Here is a 21,564-nt window from a genome sequence, read left to right on the forward strand (position 1 = left end):
CCCTTCCTCAGAACAGTTCTGAGGAAGGGTCACCGGACCTGAAACGTTAACTCTGTTTTCTCCTCCACAGATGCTGCCAGACCTGCTGAGTTTTTCCAGCAACTTTGTTTTTGTTCGTAGATATCTCTGATGTCACCTGCTTCAGCCTAGAAGCAGCCTGTTGTGTAAAAGTTACAGTATCGTGGCAGAAAATGCTGTTCATGTCCTAGTTCGAAGGCTGCAGCTGGTTACATGTCTCAATGACAAACTCTTTTTAGCATAGGGGACTATTGCATTGCTTCTCAGATCCGCTCATGCAGGATCCAGTCGCAAAGAAAATGCTCCAGGAAGGCATGACTCAAAAGAACAGAGTTGCTATCAGGATATGCATAGTTGAGTGTAATTGGAATATTTTAGTGCCTGGCACAGAGTGTGGATGACACAGTATTATTTTACCACCATTTCTTTTTATTTCTCTACTGCCTCTATGCTGACAAATACACTGTCTGATCCCTCGTCTGACATCTAATCATGACCGAGTTTTAACATCCTGGATTAAAACGTTGGGTAACACCAACCTTTCGGTGAGATGAACTTGACATTGAGACAACTGTCTCACCCAATTCAGACACTCATTGTGCAATACCCCATGTCACTCACAGTCTGGTAAGATTCAGCCCATTGTATTTGGCCCCTGCCACAAATCCTGTTTTGTTGTTACAGACTTTATTTCTCTTCTTGTCCATTCTCTCAGGCTAAACCATAGAGTTCACAGCATGGGTATGCATTTAACCTGAGCTGTATTTCTGACCTCCATAGCCTCTCTTAATTAAAGACCACCTACCTCTAACAAAGGAACATCAAACCATGTATCACTGACCCCTTCATAGCAGACATTGTTATGTCCTAACAATTACGCAAATATTCATTATGATGGACTATTATCTACCACCTCTTGTAAGCCTATGCTCCTGTCCTCTCTGATTTACTTGAAATAAAGGCTGAATGCTTCAAGGTTTTAAAATTGTTGACTTTGAATTTAACTCCATTCACAGTCAGGCTATATTATATCAATAGATATCCCTTTATCTGTAGCCTACTCCAACCCACAATTGTCCACTAACTTTCTTTCTTTCTCACGCTCTGTTTTGCTGTACATCCTCCATCTTTCCGTCCACTATTTTCAGCCACACTTTGAATCACCAACAGCTCTCTGTGTAATTACTTTCCTGTAGCTACGTGTATCTTCCCTTCATTCTTTCCTAGATCCACTTCAGAGTCCATCTCTTCTACTAGGGATATCAAACCGGAACATTACCTGGGTCTCTGGATTACCAGTCCAGAGATAATATCACCAGTCCGCACCTCATTTCATGTAGGGCTGTGAGTTGACTGTATGGGATAGGGTTAGGCAATAATGTTTTGGATAAACTAAAGTTTATTGAAGATGGACAATCAGAGGCCAGAAGACAGCAATGGAAATTTTGAGCCTGGAGGATGGAGAAAAAAATGGATGCAGGCTTCAACAACAACATAACAACTTGCATTTAATAAAGAAAGAGTGACTCACATTTCCATAAAGCTTTTCCTAACCACAGGATATCCCAAACATTTACAAACAGTGAAAGTACAGTGAATATACTCACTGTTGCAGTCCAATTGCACAAGTTCCAAAAACAGCAATTTGGCAATGACCAGGTATTCTGTTCTGCAATGTTGTTTACGGATATATATTAGCCAAAACAGCAGGAATAACTCTTTTATCTTCCTTGCAATATTGTGTAAGCAATGAGGTGGCAGATGAAGTGTAATATGAAGATATTTTTGATTTCATTATAAGAATAGAGAAGCAGAATATCTATTAAAAGGTAAATGTTGATGAGCAGAGTCTTGGATGTACTCATATAAGGAACTCAGAAAGTCAGCATGCAGACACACCAAATAATAAGGAAGTTGAATGAGCTGTTAACCTCAATGGAAATGAGTTAGAGTACACAAATATGGCAGACTTGCTACCATTCTAAAGGGGTAGTAGGAACTGCCAATGCTGGAGTCTGAGATAACAAGGTGCAGAGCTGAATGAACACAGCAGGCCAGGCAGCATCAGAGGAGCAGGAAAGCTGACGTTTCAGGTCTGGACCCTTCTTCAGAAATGGGGGAGGGGAAGGAGACTCTGAAATAAATAGAGAGAGGGGTGGTGATGATGGAAGGTGGATAGAAGAGCAGATAGGTGGAGAGAAGATGGACAGGTCAAGGAGGCAGGATGAAGCCAATAAAGGTGAGTGTAGGTAGGGCGTTGAGATGGGGGTTGGTCTCCTCCAGTGCCACAATGATGCCACCCGAAGGCTGGAGGAACAACACCTCATATTCCGCTTGGGAACCCTGCACCACCTATCTGCTCCTCTATCCACCTTCCAACACTGCCTCCCCCTCTCTCTATTTATTTCAGAGCCGTCTTCCCCTCCCCCATTTCTGAAGAAGGGTCCAGACCCGAAACATCAGCTTTCCTGCTCCTCTGATGCTGCGTGGCCTGCTGTGTTCACTTTGTTACCATTCTAAAGGGGTTTGGCATGACCACATCTTGAATAATGTTCACTGTTTTGGTCTCCATTTCCAAAGAATGATATACTTGCATTGGAGATCGAACTGTATAGCATAAATATCTTTGTCTCTAGATGTTTGTCTGAAAATTAAAAGCTGAGTAATTTGTGGAGTTTAGGTGGATGAAAGTTAGTCACATTGAATCATACAAGGTTCTGAAGGGTCTTGACAAGGTAGACAAAGAGAAGTTGTTTCTTCTGTTTGTGGAATCTAGAACTCAGTCTCAGGAAAAGGGATCAATCTTGTAGAGTAAGTTCTTCAAAGGGTAATGAATCATTAGAAAGCTTTATCCAAGAGGGTTATGGAAGGTCCTTGAACATACTCGCAATATTTGATCATTAAAGTAATGAAGGAATATGTGAGGCAGTGCATAAAGTGACATTAAGGCAGGAGATCAGCCATGGCTGTTCTGAATGGTGAAGAATGTTTGAGGGCCAGTACTGGATTGGAGTGCTTTTTGTTTCAAATTCAGGTCCTGAGTAGGATTTGAACATAACTGATACCATAAAATGTTACAGAATGCTTCACAAGAGTGTTATCGGTCAAACATTTTCCTAAGCTAAAGTCAGCAGTAGAATAAGGTATGTTTTAAGGATTGTCTCAAAGGAGGTAAGGAAATCAAGACTTTTAGGGATGAAATTACAGACCTCATGGCCCTGACACCTGAAAGCTTGGCTGCTATTGGTGGAGCAAAGATGTCACAGATTCTGTGTAGGCCAGAATTGGCTGACAGACCAACGCAGGAGTAATGGTAGATAGACTGATGGAGAGCATGTAAAGTTGGGGTCAGTTTAGCACCCAATATCTCCTTTCCCTTTGTATCAATGTTGAGTTGCTTTGAATAAGGAGGTAGTTTAGGATACCTTTCGAAATGAAAGATGTTGTATTAATACAAGTTGCTGTAGTAAACACTACAATTCCTTATCTAATTAATCTTGTTTTGATATAAACTATGACAACAAGCACAGGTGAAAAGTTTGACTGTGGGAGCACCAGGCAAAAGTCTGATCTTTCTCTCACTTGACAGTGATATGCATCAATTTCTTCCTGGAATCATTGTCTACATGGGGAGCAGGGATGAAAAGACAGTTGGCATTTATAGAGCGCCTTTAATGTAATAAAGCCAAATCTGTAGACAGTTGGTCTTAAATTGAATTGAGTTAGCTTTATTGTCACATGTACTTAAATGAGTTCAGTGAAAAGTTTACAATTTGCCACTTATGGCACCCTCTTAGGTACAAAGGTACCTAGATACAGTTTCTTCAGTACAAATTCTTAGGGAAAACATTTGAAAAATAAAGAAATAAAAAGTCCAGCACTACAGGTTATAGAAATAAATTAGAATAATAGAGAAGTAAAAAGTTCAGAATAACTGTCCTTCCAACTCAGTCCATACCAGCACCAAGCTTCCAGAATATGTGGGGCTTCACCATGAGGTTCATGAGCCTGGGAGACCACTGTGGAATCACGTTGAGGCCAGAAATCCACACTGAGGCCATGGTAGGCCAAGAGACTAGCAAGGGCTGCCACAGGCCAGAAGACTGCCACACGAGACCGAGAGGACACCTCACTGGGCCGACTTGACATCAAGCCAGGTCTGTGCTGAGGCCGAGAGTCTGAGTCCACGCTAAGGCTGGGAGTTGGAGTCGGAGCTGAGGCCACAAATTCCGGACACCATTGAGAAGAAAGAAGAGAAGAAAACCACAAAAGAGAGAAAAAAAGAGAAAGAAAAAAATAAAAAGAAATAGATGAAGCGGACGAGCTCTTTCTGAAATGTCTTACTCTGCTGCCATCTTGGAGAAGGGAGTTTTAGCCTAGAATAGTGGTTCATGAGGTAAATGAATTGTTGGCAACCACAAAAATTGTCACAAGTACAACCTGAAAGCTTTGATCTTCCCCAGTGCTTGTCTCTGTTTTCATCCCTCAATTTCACAATAAGGTGCAGCATGACTATAGAACCATGTTGAATCGTAATGAGGTAGGAGGGAAAATAATTAGGGTCACAAAATATTGACATTAGCGAAAAGAACTTAGCGCAAAATGATGCTTGCACCATATTAACTATTTGGAAATTTTAGCATGCTATGAATTAATCAGTTTCAAATTATATCCTATTTATATTGATTATGACGTAGAACATTTCGTATGTATACGACTGTCATTCATACACCATTACATTGCATTGTGTGTAATATCTAAATAAATCTTAATACTTGATTCTTCCAGATGACATTTCATTGCTATTTAACAGAAGCATAACAAACAGATGTTAACCAAACATATTTTCAGGTCATGTATTAGCTTGCCACAGCTAACTAGGCACAATTTTATTGATGAGTTCTTGATTTTGCTTACGATTTTTTAATTTTAATGCACATGATTTATTCACTTACAAGAAGATGGAGCACTTTTGTTCTCAAAAGCAAAAATCCCTCCCTCGAATTATTTGATGCCTTAAAACAACAGATCATCCATTAGTAGCAGGTTATGCTGTATCTAAAGCAATCAATTAATAGTATCTAATGAACAAAAATAATATTTTCAGTGGCAAAAAAAGAATAAATCACATTGTATATGAATAGGAAAGATTTAGACGGATATTAGTCAAATGTTCACACATGGGATTAGGCCAGATTAGGATGCCCAGTTGGAATGGACAGGTTGGGCCAAAGGGTCTGTTTCTGTGCTGTATTGCTCTATGACTGTACAACTGATAGGTCTATTTGTGAATCTATCAACAATATCTAAAATGGATTCTTCTAAACAACTCAGGAACTTTATTGCTAAATGTTTTGGCTAATGAGTTTCCAGAAAATGGGAAAGTTCTACATTTTTGATCCCGTACTGTCCTGAATTAGCTAAGCAATGCCACAGTCAGCTTCAGCACTCCGGGACTAGTTCACAGAAGGCAAGAAAACAGCCAATTCTTTCCTGCAATGTTGGCTGCATTGTCCCTGCTGGAAGTTCAGTATATAAGATTCTGAGTGGGGATAGTGTGATGCCATCCAAAGTCATATGAAGCAGCCGAAAAATCAGGGTTCTAGTTTATGTACAAAGAACAGACATTTGGGAGAGCTCCTGGAGGGCGGTTGCTGTTCACACAACCACATGCTGGAATAATTCATCCCCCCTGATGGGGTATTGGGAAGTTTAAAAAATATTATTATTTAAAAGGTATGAAATTCAAAATGCTATTAGGACTAAGATTCATTACCAATCACACAGGGGTGCACTCAGTGGGAGGAAGAAAGCAGGCTCTCAGTACTATATGCGAAAGCATTGATATGCATTTCTTAAAATAAATGGAAATTAATTCCTTTATCACATGTGAGGAAATTGCTGCTTACAAACAGCTGTCATGATTTGATGCTACTGCTTTCATACAATCTTCATTTCACCCGCTTTGGAATTTATATTTTCTAAATGTCAGTGAAGAAAATCATTTAATTTTCTTACCTACTCTTGCCCAGCTTTTTGATTCTCTGACTCTTTATTAGTTCAGACTCTTGACATGCATGACAACGTTCTATCTGTGTAAATTCCTTCTATTACTAGATTGCATTCAATTGATTTATTCATTAGCTATTCTCTTCTCAGAAATTTTCCTGGCATATTATATGGCATCCTGGAATCACTTTGCTCAGTTTTTGTTTAGTAGTTTATTTGGCTGACTATTTCAATTTCCTGAGTCAATGTTACAGCTATCTAATAAGCGAGGCGATGGCCTAGTGGTACTATTGCTGAACTGTTAATCCAGAGACCCAGCTAACATTCCTGGGGAACCTGGGTTCAAATTCCCACCACAGCAAATCATTGAATGTGAATTCAATAAATATCTGGAATTAAGAGTCTAATGATGACCATGAACCCATTATCAATTGTTGGGAAAAACCCATCTGGTTCACTAATGTATTTTAGGGAAGGAAACTGCCATCCTTACCTGGTCTCACCTACATGTGACTCCAGACCCACAGCAATGTGGTTGACTCTTAACTGCCCTCTGGGCAATTAGGGATGGGCAATAACTGCTGCCTGGCCAGTGACTCCCTCATCCCATGAATGAATAAAACCAAATAAATTATTTCCCCCTTTCAGTACACAGCTGTTACCTCAGGACCATTCTGGCAGAGGAAATGCTTTTGCTTTGTTCCAAAGCATTTCCTCAAAAGTTCCTTTTCTGCAACTGCATTTCACTCCTCTCCTGTTCCCCTCCTTCCTACTGTATCATCACTTCTGGCATAGCTGTAAGGTAGGGATTTCTGTTTGCAGAGTTGAGGTTGTTGCTTCAACTGACTTGTGCCCTTTTATCCCCCTCACCAATTCCTATTCAACTTTCTGCACTGAAGATGTTCTCCAGTTTCTCCTTTCATCTTCAAATCCATGTCTATGCCTTCTGTTGCTCAGACCCGCATTTTTTTTTCACCCTGAGCCATCTCTGATATTTCCTTCTTGTCTCAGATCAGTATTTTAAGCTGCTCTATCTCTTAACACAAGGTTCCTTCATTCAAAACAGCTGGAATCATTCTCCTGTTTTCATGGGCAAGCTTTTTACTACTGGTCTTAATCCAACTGTCGTTAAACCTTGAGTTTTGGACATCTTCCAATGAAATATTGACAACAAAGAAACTGTTCTTTTTATTCCCCTCAAGAAGTTCTGTGGCCCAAGCCCCAACCTTTGTTATCTCCTTAGATAAGTGCTATAGATAAGTCCAGTATTCATTGACCTACATTCTGGAAATTTGTTAATACAGCAAACTTTGTTTTAACTGACACCTTATCAACCATCCCTCTTGATAAACCGACAAAAGTTATATACCTCAAATACCGATCTATCACAATGTCTGAGCATTTATGCTGTAAACAAAGTATAACAGTGATGTGTATCCCCCCCACGTTACATTTCAATTACTTACTGTGTGTTTTTACATTGATTTTAGGAGGTGTTGATGTTTTAACATAGATTTTTTGTAGGATGCTGATGTTTCAAATCTTCACTTGTTCAGGGTTTACTGCGGTTATGTGAACCTCTTGATTATTCAGAATATTTGATTAATCAGCACATTCCTGGTTCCACAGCTGCCAATTAATACAAAGTTTGCTGTTAATACAAAGTTTGCTGTACCTCAAAATGTGAAAGAAGTAAATCAATCAAATCAAAATAAAAAAATTGAGGTTTGAACACATTTTGGTTAAATCGGTTTGAAAACAGCATTTTTTAAATTCCTGATCAAGTTGAGGAGTCCTGGAGAATGAAACATCTTCAATTTCACACAGCCGAAAAAAAAAGGTCTCAAGACAGGAACAGAGCAATGTAGCTTTTCCTTTCTGCTCTGTGCTATAAATATGTTTCACTTTCAACCTCCAAGCAGTGCCCACTGCAGCATAAAGGTTACACTTTTACAACTTCTTGTAACTCATCCAGTGACTTCAATGTGTAAGATTGCTAATTAAGTGGTGGATTGAGCAGTAAGGTCTGATGGGTTCCTATCCACCAGGAACAGAGGTGAAATTGTTCAATCTCATTTTGCAAAGCACTTTCGACAAAGTCAAAATGCTTTCATCCCATCAGCCTGTTTTAGATTTAACACAGAGTCCCAAAGGCAGAAGGCCAACAATTGACCCAATGCACCAAGCTAAATTATCATTAAATGCCAAGAGAAATTTTACACTTTCATTCCAGAATTCTGTCTTCATTCTGATATCATAATGCAATTGTTATTCCTTGACTTTTGCTGTAGGGTTATTATTATAACATATGGCAACAAGCCAAATGCTCTGCCTGTTTTGTGATAAGACAGATCACATTTGAGTGCTTTGTTCCACTTCCAGTGCACTTTGATATCTTCAAGAATACCTTTGGGGTTGAACTATATATATCTTGTCTTCAAAATAATCATTAAGTACCTTTGTGACTTATGTATCTGACTCATTCAGCATATTTGATGCTCTGCAAATCAGTTGATCAAAGTTGTTGTGCACACAAAAAGGATCAGATTAGATCTTTTTCATTTAGTCTTGCTAACGCGGTTGACCATTGTATTTTATCTTGGTCAGTTTATAATTGTGTACATCATCCACTGTTTGATAAAACAACAGGAGAGTAACATTCTCTTATATTTTACCAGCAATGTCTTTTTGAAAATCCTGAGCATTACCGAATTCCCTACTAATTCCAATCCTTTCTGCCACTTTCTCTTTCCTGCAAAACCTTGCATTTTCCAAACCAAACTAAACTCAAATTTGGAAATCTGAAAACAGAAGATAAAATTCCAGAAACAATTAGCAGCAATAAAGCATCTTTGGAATATTCAAACACATTTCATGTCTTTATTCAGACTCTTCCAGACACAACACCGTTGGAAGGTGGAACCAGAGGATGCAGTTACAGAGTTTTAGGATAACTATAGCCCTCTGTAGAACAATCCTATCAGTCCCATTCTCCCACTCTATTGCCACAGTTCTGTTTAATTCCTTCAAGTATCTTTCACCCTGGATGACTAATGAAACATAACTTAAGCAAGAAAACAAAAATAAAATGTTTATGACAAGAGTTACATACATATACAGTTGAGAACTGAGTTGAATACAGACGGTTCAGAAGGAAGGAGAAAAAAAAACAAATAATAAGATCTAAAAAGGATTATGAAAAAAAGACTTGCTGTTTAGTTAAAGGGAAATCCCAGAATCTGCTGTTGGCACATAAATTGTAAAAAAAAGGGGCAAAATGAGGATGAGTGCTGATTAGGTACCAAAAAGGGATTTATATACAGAGGCAGATGGTATTGTAGATGTGTCAAATGAATATTTTGCATCTGTCTTTACCTATGAGGCAAAGGCTGTGGTGATACAGAAGGAAACTCATCACAAGAATTGTCTACGACTGATAAGGATGACATATTCAATAAGCTGTTAGTACTGAAGGTTGACAAAATGTCAGTTTCGGATAAGGTGTATGCAAAGACACTGACAGAAATGAGAATGGAATTCGCAGGGACTCTGGCAATAATCTTTCAATTATCCCAGGGTTAGGTGAGGTGGTGCTAGAGGACTGGAGAATTGCAAACATTATGTCCGTGTTCAAAAAATGTTGCAAAGAAGGGCTCAGTAATTACAAACCAGTCAGTTTAAGTGGTGGGAAATCTTCTCTAAACTATTATTCAGGATGGAATAATAAACACCTTGAAAAAAAAAAGGGTTATTTCAGAAAAAAATGAGCATGAACGTGTTAAAGGAAACTCATGTCTGACTGACTAATTGAGTTTTTTGAAGAGGTAACAGAGAAGACTGATGAGGACATAACTTTTTATGTGGTGTACATAGACTTCCACAAGGCATCTGGCACTGTGCCACTAAACAAGAATTGTGTGGAAAGCCGTAGGTCATGGAGTAAAAGGGTCAGTAGCAACATGGATACAAAATTGGCTATGGGATAGGAAAAAGAGTAATGGTTAATGAATATTTTTTTCAGGCTGGAGGAGGTTTTGTAGTGAAGTTGCCCAAAGGTCAATATTAGGACTCGTTAGCTAAGTCTGAGTTGGACAAAAAAATGTGTTTTTTGGGGTGTTTGGCACTGCAAGAACTGGCTAGTTCTCTAACCCTATATTGAAACAAGAACTGTGGATGCTGGGGATCTGAAACAAAAACAGAAATTGCTGGTGAAACTCAAAAGGTCAGACAGAATCTGTGGGAAGAAAGCAGAGTCAATGTTTTGAGTCTGGTTACTCTTCATCAGGCTAGAGTTGAAGAGTTAGAATAGAATCCGTACAATGTGTAAACAGGCTATTCGGCCCAACAAGTCCACATCAATTTTCTGAAGAGCATCCCACTCAGATTCACCTCGCTATGCTATCCCTGTAACCCCAAGGAAGACTCACCAGACTCAGAACATTAACTCTTCTTTCCTCCTGCAGATGCTGCCAGATTTGATGAACTTTGCCAGCAATTTCTTGTTTTGTTTCTCAAATCCTATGTTACCTGATTCCATCTCATTAATGATCCACCCTGCATCTCTCATGTCTGATTTCTGGCCCATCTTACCATACACCATTCCCAGAACAGCTCACTACTCAGTCAATATCCATGAACTTCTTGCCATCCCTTGCACCCATGCCATTTTTAAAAGCTCGTGGTGAAATCTGGACACGCATGTCAGGCCTGAGCTGCCCTGAATGGTTGTTATCATTTGCCCTGGACATGGCAAACAGAGGGGATTTCACACCTAGCTTTGTGGACAGGATCCAGGAGGTTTTGCTGGGTGGGCTGGTGACAATGTGGGACTTCATTCTCCGCCAGAACTAGAAATGGAGACCTCAACAGTAGACCATGACAGTCTCATCCAGGATTACGTGAGTTAAAGTGCTGTCGGCCATCCAGAGGAATTCCCAACACCATAGGAAGAATGTCAATGTCATTCCCCATGCCAACAGGGTAAGTGCCTCCATTTTCACTCTGATACATCATACTCTATTTCTGCTACTGTGTCCACCGCCCAGCAATGCTGATGATCTACAAAACTCACTATTGACTGCTACATCTTCTCCCACTCATGTTCATCTATCCCAGTCCCCGACAGCACTAACCTTACATGCTCTATGTGCCATCAACTCATCACAGGATATCCCCACACCTTCACCAACCGTAATAGTTGAGTCACCAACTTTCATCTTCCATAATACCTGCCACTCTCTCATTTCAGGAGGAAAACAGCCCACAACATGGCAGAAAGAGTTAAGACTGGTGGTCTGTTTCCAGGCATTCAGCTCGTCTCCCTTTATGACAAAAGGAGGTTGCAAAGCTGTTCCTACTCCTGGAGGGTTTGAGATATAGGGAGAGGTTGAATAGGCTCCAGACCCGAAACATCAGCTTTCCTGCTCCTCTGATGCTGCCTGGCCTGCTGTGTTCATCCAGCTCTACACCTTGTTATCTCAGACTCCAGCATCGACAGTTCCTACTATCTTTGAATAGGCTGGGGCTATTTTTCCTTGGAGCGCTGGAGGCTGAGGGGTGACCTTATAGTGGTTTATAAAATCATAAGGGGCATGGATAGGGTGACTGGCCAAGTATTGTTCCTAGGGTGGGGGATTCCAAAACTAGTGGTATAGGTTTAAGGTGAGAGGGAAAGATTTAAAAAGGACTTGAGGGGTAACTTTGCAGAGGGTGGTGTGTGTATGGAACAAACTGCCAGAGGAAGTGATGGATGTGGGTACAATTAGACCAATTAAGAGGCAACTGGATGGGTATATAAATAGGAAGGTTTTAGAGGCATATGGGCCAAATGCTGGCAAATGGGATTAGGTCAGATTGGGATATCTGGTCAGTGTGGACAAACTGGACTGAACTTTCTGTTTCCATTCTGTATGACACTATGAATTTTGCAGCTTGGCCTAGTCCATCAATTGGTTGAGAGCCCCTGACTGCAGTGTACTTGCTACTGCATTAGAGTAACAGTTGCTGGTGCAAGTGGAGGTGTAGGATTGAAGGACAAAAGAATCCTGTAAGTGAATTGCAGATGTGCCATGAGGGTTCTTAGAGGCTGGCACATACATCATGGTAATGTCCATGAACAGGGGTGTGTGTGGCCAGTGCCCATGGACTGTGCTTTGAGATGACAGTGCACAGTATCCAACATGGAAGTTGTTTGGACCAAGCAGTGAGCTGAATCCCATCAGGTGCTTATTCTGGTTTTCTCATTGAGTATTCCCAATGTCTCACTTGTTTGGTGAGTTTGGCTATATGGGAGTCAGTATTTTAATGATGTGAGTTGCGGTGTTAAGAAGGTATCTAGTAAGCATTGGTGACTATCAATTGGCAACTGACCTGCAGACAGCTTGTGAAAAGCAAAAAGACAGAACAAGATGACCTTGACATTGAGATGGGCCTCACCACACTCATCCACTGCCCTCATTCGGAGACACATATCACCATAGTCCATATCACTCGGACCATTATAAGATTTCACCCATTGACACGTTGGTGGAGTGGGCAGGTAAATGGCAGTTGAAGTTCAATGCAAATTATTGAGATGCAACACACTTTGCCATGAAACCCATGGAAAGACAATATAAAATGAAAGGTTTGTAACAGTTAATTAAATTATAATTGTTATATAGAGGTTTCTATGTTGACAGTAAAATTAAAAGAGCAAGTTCTCCAGATACACCATAAAACAACAGGAACCTTCTAGAGAGACCTTGGGACTCAAAAAAGATTACCTGATTATGAATCGGGGTTGTGTATAATAAACTGATATGAATCAACACCACCAGGGATAGCATGACTAGGATAAGATTAAGTGGCCTCTGCCTGGATAAATGAAGACATGTACCATGGACTGGATGACATAGTTGGAATTTTTTTGGACATGACTAAGGATGCAAATACTTTGGAAAATTGCAGAAGAAATTTACGAGAGTAGTTCCAGCAATGTGAAACTTCAGTTATAAAGATAGATTGGAGAAGTTGGGACTGTTTTCCATGGAGAGGAGAAGATATAGGACGAAATTATAAGAACCATCTCAGCAACCCTTGTGAAGAGGAAACCACTAAACTGCCTCCCCACTTTTTCCTGTCTGCCCACAACTTTCTTCAGTGCGCGGGCGCGCGTGTGCGTGTGTGTGTGCCTGCCTGTAAGGGGGAGTTTATAAGGGGATTACAGTTTTAATTAGTTTAATTGTTTATCTGTAGCGAGAGTTTATTTATGTGTAATAAGTAATAGGTTTTGCTAAGTACAATAGCCTGGACCCTGTTTAGTTTTTTGTCTACCTGGATCAAGAAGGCTGATAATCTGGGGCAATCTTTGCATACATTTAAAATATTTAACATTTGTGACAACTCTGGAAATAGTCAGCATTGATTTCCATTGCATTACCCAGGTCAGTCATAATAATGATCAGTGTGCCTTAGGTTAAATATTCATTATATTATCACTGTATCATAGAACATGACCTGAGGCATAAAAGATTCATACACTATCTTATCTCAGATAAGCATGACATTCTATTGGAAGCACACTCCTGTGTTACAACTTAATAATTTACTATTAGTTTAGATAATTATGCATGTCAGGAATGTTATGTTTATACTTCATATTTAGTTCTAATGAATATTGGATTCTTTCATTACCACAACGTCCACATCCAGTTTCTTATGTTATAGGAGAAAAGTATTTCTGCATCAGGTAAAACACACAGTATGTTACATAGATCAGACTTAGATTGCCTTGATTATGGAAGCTTAAGGGGTGATCTAATTGAGGTATGTAAGATAATTAAACAATTTTATAATGCAGATTGAGAGAAGTCTTCTGTCTGGTAGGAAATACAGAACAAGGAAGCTTATCTGTAAAATTACAACTTGGCCATGTAGGAGTGATGTCAGGAAGCACCACATCACACCAAGGATAGCAGATATTTATAACTTTCATGCACAAAGTTCCAGATGAGGTTACCAGATGATGGGCAGGAATGAAAGTTCTAGGTGAGCAACACTTTTGAAATTAAGGCAAACCAAGTAAAGTTGAATTGGTTTCTCACCAATCTAAATTGGAAACTTCTCAGTCCAAGAAAGTTGATCTTATTAGATCAGCTGAGCTGTTTGGGAAGCTTTCACAGAATCCCTACAGTGTGGAAACAGGCCCTTAGGCCCAACAAGTCCACACTGACCCTCAGAACCTCCCACCCAGACCCATCCCCCTATAACCTACACATCCCTGAGCACTATGGACAATTCAGCATGACCAATCCACCCAGCCTGCACATCTTTGGCCTGTGGGAAGAATTGCATACAGACACAGGGAGAATGTGCAAACTCCACACAGCCAGTCACCTGAGGCTGGAATTGAACCTGGGTCCCTGGTACTACAAGGCAGCAGTGCTAACCACTTAACCGCTGAGCCGCTGAGCCACTGTGCCACCCCTTGTTTGTTATATTATGAGCTGAGTCACCTTCTTCCAGCCTCTGAGGGAGCTTCCATTTCTTTATGCTGTGCATGTTTTTGATTTTCTTTCTGCTGATGTGTTTTCTCTGACCATCTCCAGGTGGCTGTGCATCTGCTTCTCTCAAGCTTTAATTGCTTTGCATTTGTATTGCCTGGCAGCATTAGTGAGTTAGTCAGTCCAGAGGGAGTGATGCTTGTGTTTGATACTTGGTGCTCTTAAGAGATGTGACTTGTTATTTCTGAATGGTTTCATGCAAAGTAGATGAATGCCTGTGTGTCCCAACAGTTCAGGGAGGCTCATGTGCATGATGCACTAATCAGCATTAGCTTTAGAATATTATTCTCATTACTTATGCATATTTTGTGTATAATAAAAGGCAGCCTGTAACCAAAATTGTGATTATTTCTTTCAGCTGCAATCTCTAGCATGAGTGGCAGTGCGCATTTCAAACATACATAAATGAATATATTTGTAAAAGCATTTGACATAGCTGTTTAACTTAATTTGTTCTCACTTTTTTTATGTCATTCAGATTTATAGGTTTGATGATGATCCACTTTTTTTGTTCCAGTGCTGAAATGTTAACCCAGCAACAGCATTAATGATTGTCTTGAAAATGTCATTAATTTTATTAGATCTAGTGCTATTGTCTGCTTCAAGACACTGAAGAAACAATGATATTCTTAACTTGATTAAAAAACAAATACTCCTTTAGCTGGCTGCTAAGAAGGATGACATAGTCTCATCCCAGTCCATTATCCAAGGCCTGAAGTTTCACCCATGCTGTAGATAATGTGTTTACAGAAATCCAAATGGTTTTCAGTGCAGAAGAATCTGCTTCAAAACCTCAAAGTGCTTTCACTCTATATAGATGGGAATGGATGAAAATTTATATGTAATAAATATGTGCCCAAAGGTCAGTCTCATAAATTAGAATTACTTGCCCAATAACTAGATATAAAAGTTGGATAATCCAGGCTACAACTATGCTCTGAACTAAATTATAAGATGTGGATTGTATGCAATTTATAGCTCAGATATAGATCATTTGATCCGTCTGGCCAAAGCCAACGTTTAGATTCAACAAAGCCCACCTCCCACCTTCTTTCAACCAACGCCATCAGCACAACCTTCTATTCCTTTTTTATTCAATTACCTAACTTCCCTTTAAAGTCCATTCATAATGTTTGCTTCAAGTACTCCTTATAGTTCCAGTCCTGCACTTTAACCACTTGGGACAGAAAAGTCTTTCCCATTTTGTACTAAGTTTTCTAGTGATGATCTTGTATTTAAGATCCCTGGTTTTGGATCTCCTCATAAGCAGAAGCATTTACACCCCAACCACTCTATAAAATTTCTGTACCAATTTAAAGGCCATCTCTCGGCATTTTCTTTTCTCATGTTATGACCCAGGCTGATCAGTCTTTGCTGATAGTTACAGGTATTCATCCTGGAGGTGAGTAATGGGAGTTAGCAAATTTCCTGACTCCTCCTGCTCAGACGAGCACAAGATATGAGAACAGTAGGAGAATGAGCAAGGAAGTGTCATATGTTGACATTGAGGGTGTGAAGGGCTGTGAATGCTGGCTGGAGGGACATAGTTTGGAATGAAGCATATGAGGAGCCGTGCAAGTGGGTGAGTCGCATTGGTTTTTGACATAGAGAACCACATACAGTTTAAGACCCATACCAGCCTGCAACCTTGGTCCACGCTGGTGAAAACTGAGCGCCCTGGGAAGTCAGCCAAGAATCGCACTCGCATCTACCATTTTGAGCATTTCAACACAGCCTGCCCACAATCTCTAGCTTCTGTTCATATCCTTGTCTTTTTTTTGGAGTTCCTCTACTGCTTCTATATCCTTTTTGTAAGGTGTAGACTGCAATTGTGCAGGAATTTTAATCTAAGATTTTCTGTCAGATGAGCTTTCAATCATGGCAACACTATTAAGAAAAGCTGTCAGTGTTAGTGGTGTTATGGATCAGACAAAACCCCTCAAAATATATTTAGAAGACAGCCTCAAATCTAACTTTTTTTTATTTTAAAGGTAAGTGTAAGGCGTTGCATTCTAGATACAATTTGATTTGTCAAACTAATCAACTTCAAGCAAAACACATTTCGTTTTTACATTACAATTAAACTACAGACAAAATAAAAATAAAAGAAAATAATTAGTTTAACTGTAACTCTATCAAAATGCTTAACAAAATAAAATATATATGTATACTACAACTAATTAACTGCTCCAATGTAGTAATATCCCATAAACACACCTTTGGCAAAGGCAAATTCAGTAAAATAGATTATCTCACATGCAATCCTAGCAGCAGGAAGAGAAGCCCAGTTTTTAGCTGTAACAGAGAGAGGAATAAGAGCTTCCACGTCCAGCTTCAAGACTCGAACAACTGCTGACAGCTCAAACTAAAAATCTTGGTTCTCTGGGAGCTTGACACCATCCATTCAGGCTGCACCTCTTGTTCCAACTTAAAAGAAACAAAGGCCTCACAAGGCAATTGGCTTTGAGCAGACTGCTCGTCACTTCTGTCTCATCCTTTCTTCATTTAAAAAAAGGACAAAATACACCTCTTAATGCCATAGTAATGTCACAGTGGAGACTTGGCAGTTCTACACAGGTTAAAAGTCTAATTTGGAGGAGAAGTAATCTCATGCTGATATTTTGTATATTTCAGAATAAACAACTGAAAAACAGCACTGGGAGATATCTAAGAACATATGTTTTGGTCTTGATTCAAATTTATCTTGGATAACCTTTTGACTAGACCTAAATGTCCATTCATGTATTTCTTTGCTGAGTTCACCTGTTTCATAGAGGGTCACAGCAGTCTATTAAAAATAACTCAAGACCTGCTAGGAGGTAGTGGATTGCTGTTAATTACATTACATCTGTTATTGGACAATTTGCGTCACACAATTTGTTAGATTGATGTGTTCAAAGGGTAAAGTACCTTCTACATTTCTCAAATGTTGACTTTGTGCCAGATTGAGCTTTTAGTCAACTGGATTCAATTCCTTTTCTGCTGTGTATTTACTGTCACTTCATCTTTCCAATTTAATTCTAATTTTATTTTCCCCTGAAAATGTGCTCAATAGGTTTTCACGTACTTTTTAATACAATTCAGTTTTTTTTTCGTTGTTAACATTTTTTAGCATTGAGTGTAGGCAATTTATTATGAATGATAAAGCCAACTTTTCGGGTGTAAAATTGACAACTGAGCATCCAGTATGGAGGCCTATGTGCCTACGCTCATGATTTGCCCAGAACTGTGCAGCCCACCAAGAAAAGAGGTGCCAGGGCACAGGCCTAAAGCTGGCAATATCCTAACTTTGATTTGATTTGACTTGATTTACTATTGTCACATACCTAGGTACAGTGAGAAGTTTTATTTTACATGCAGTACAAGCAGATTGTGTCATATAAAGTGCTTAAGGTAATAGAACAGAAGGAAGAATACAATGTTATGGCTGCAGTGAAAGTGCACAAAGAGTGAGATCAGCATCAAGTTTAAAATTTTAGAAGTCCATTCAGAAATCAAATAACATCAGGGAAAAAGCTATGTGTGTTAATATGTGTGTTTAAGCTTTTGTATCTTCTGCCCGAAGGAAGAGGTTGGAAGAGATTATGATCAGGGTGGGAGGGATTTTTGATGATGTTGGCTGCCTTCCCGAGGCAGCAAGAAGTATGAATGGAGTCAATGGATGGAAGGTTGGCTTGTGTGATGGACTGGGCTGTGTTCATAACTCTCCGTAGTTTCTTACGGTCCTGGGCAGAGCAGTTGCCATACCAGATATGGCATCCAGATAGAATGCTTTCAATGGTGCATCTATAAAAATTGGTAAGAGTCTTTCTGGACATGCCAAATTTCCTAAGCCTCCTGAGGAAGTAGAGGCGTTGTTGTGCTTTCTTGACTGTAATATCAATGTGGATGGACCAGGATAGATTGTTATTGATCATCACTCCTCGGAACTTGATGTTCTTGACCATCTTCACCTTAGCACCACTGATGTAAATGGGGCGTGCCCTTCACCTTTCTTCCTGAGCTACAGCCCCCATAAAGGATGAGCACTTACTGGATGGCCTAATCGGTAAAACTTAGCTTTTCTTTTATTCATTCGTGGAATGATGGTGTCACTGGCTAGGCCAAAATTTATTGCCCATCCTTAACTGTTCAAAAGACAGTTAAGAGTCAACCACATTGCTGTAGGTCTGGAGTCACATGTAGGCCGGACCAGATAAAGATGGCAGGCTCTTTCCCTAGAGGACATTAGTGAACCAGATGGGTTTTTCCTGACAATCAATAACAGATTTGTGGTCATCATTGATTACATTTTATTGATATCAAATTCCACCACTTGCTACGGTGGGATTCAAACCCAGGTACCCAGAACATTTCTTGAGTCTCTAGGTTAACAGTCCAATGATAATACCACAAGGGCTATGCCTCCCCCCAAACGGATAGTTGGAGAACACCACTTGCAAAGTAGGCCATGCAGCAGCTCAAGTCTATTCCATCATTCAATGAGATCATGATTGCTCTAATTGTGACCTCAACTATGTTCTTTTGCCCACTCTTAATGCCCATTGTCTCACCAGTTAACCAAAAATCTACCCACCTCTATCATAGAATAGTCACTGATCCTGCTTCGAGCTGTCTCTGGGGAAGAAAGTTCCACAGGCTCACAGCCCTCAGAGAAAGAATTTCTCCGTCCCAGCGCTGTCCTCAACAGGTGACTCAAGATATTTAAACTATGTCCAATATTTCTAGTTTATCTCATAAGGCCAAACATTCTTTTAGTATCCACCTTGTTAAGTCCTCTCAGGATCTTTTGTTTCAATAAGAGATCTAAAAGGCACTTGAAAAGTAAAACTGCCTTTAATGTGATTCAAGGACTATGCATATGTTGCAGCGCCCCCACATTTGATTCTCTCCCATCATGCCCAGTGAAGATCTATCCTCTTCATGACTTTAGGCGTAGATTTAATTCAGTACATTATTTTGTGAATCAATCTGTTATTTAAAAACAAACACTAACATGGTGGCTAATATGGCTGCCAAAGGGCCAGTAGTATTTTCAATTTCTGCACAGACATATGATGTCTAAAAATTCACCTTGGAAAGATCTCTGGAAAGTTTGCTTAAGTGCAAATGAATTTCTTTGGTGTAAAGTGCTTTACCAGCTCAACTAACAATGGATGTGTGGGTTGGGGGGTTGTGGGGGGGAGCTGTCGTGACATGATGGAAAGGTGAACACCACCCATTTTTCCTTGTAGCCAGTTCCCTGCGCGCCCCCGCACCCCCACACAGAGCCCACACCATAATTCCCACTCTGTCCAGGACTTACTTATGGCATGGGAACCTTGGCTATTCTGGGGCTTGGGCCAGTGTCATATGGCAGCAGTCAGTGCTCCCACAGTGGAATTGGCAAGCGTTGCAGAGTTATTGGCCTCTGGTTGACAGCAGATCTCAGCGAGTGGGACGTCGGCCCCCAAAGTCTATTGCAGGGAACGCTCACTGCTCTCCAGTTAAGCACATTCCCGAGAATAGGCCATACAGAATTCTTGCCAGGCTCCAGCCACTGCATGATCTGGGCGTTGTCGTTGTGTTGATTGAAATTTTACCCTGAAATAACTCCACAGAGGCCTGCATCCTGTCACAAAGTCACCCTTTATTTACACATATATAGTACTTGACTCTGATCCGGCATCCTCAGATCCAGCTCTCAGAGTGAACAGAAACTCTGGCACTCCTGTTTATATCTGTGAGCTGGGGCTCCCTGATTGGACCAGGTTAACAGTCTCAATCAAGGAACTCATATTCAGCGAGGTCCACCTGGCTGACCTCATCACAATTATTACAGAAAAGAGTTGTGGTAAAGTTTCCACAATTATCCAATTATAGCAATATGTTACTTATTCTAATCATGACTAAATTCTTCTTTCAATATGTGAGCACAATGCATGATGAGATGCTGAAAAGTCAGATTCTTGTCTAACTAAGCAAGAAAAAGCTTTGGATTAATCTCTTTCTTGCCTATCACTTCAATATCTTCTTTTAGTGCAAGATGGTATGAGTACTTACCAAACAAACATCAGTTGATGTCAGGGAGGTGATGGCTTAGTGGTATTATCACTGGGCCGTTAATCCAGAGACCCAAATAATGTTCTGGGGACCTGGATTTGCATCCTGTCACAACAGATGTTGGAATTTGAATTCAATAAAAATCTGGAATTAAGAGCCTAATGATGACCATGAATCCATTGTTGGGAAAAGCCCATATGGTTCACTGATGTCTTTTGGGGAAGGAAACTGCCATCCTTACCTGGTCTGGCCTCCAGGCCCACAGCAATGTGGTTGACTCTTGACTGCATTTGGGCAATAAATGCTAGTGATGTCCTCCCTGTGAATGAATAAACAAAAATTGTATTGTTAAGTTGAAAGAAGTCAGGCTCATTGCACCATCAGGATGAGTTAAGGTCATTTTGTTAGTGAGGTCACCCAATATTGTGGGAGAGATAAGTAATAGAATTGAGATGAAAAAAGGCTTGTCATAACACAACACCTTTCCAGGACAGTTACTAATAAACACTTGACAAATGATGCCTTCATAGACAGAGCAAGAATGGAAGATTAACTGGCAGAACAGAATCACGTGGATAATGTTCCAAGTCATCGTCTGCATGAAGGTCACTGCAGAGAAGTAATTGCTGATTACATACAGCGGATGGATCAATAGCAGTGGGTACACCTATATATATTTCACTTCTAGAATATTCAGTTTGGTAGCTTTCTCATCACTGAATGTCAAAACTCCATATACATTTTCATCACTCATAAAGTTTTTACTTTATCTCTGGGGATAATAGAATGATTTGCTCTCATTTTCACAGTTTGATTTCCATTTCCTAGCCACCTTATCCAGTACTATGTTCTGAGGGTGAGGCCGCTCAACGTATTGAATAAGGCACCTTTTATTGACTAGGCAATAGGGTAAAGTATAGACATATGCACCTCTCCAATGCTCTTTCTTGAT

Source organism: Rhincodon typus, chromosome 3 (genome assembly GCF_021869965.1).
Source record: "Rhincodon typus isolate 14 chromosome 3, sRhiTyp1.1, whole genome shotgun sequence".
Lineage (NCBI taxonomy): Eukaryota > Metazoa > Chordata > Chondrichthyes > Orectolobiformes > Rhincodontidae > Rhincodon > Rhincodon typus.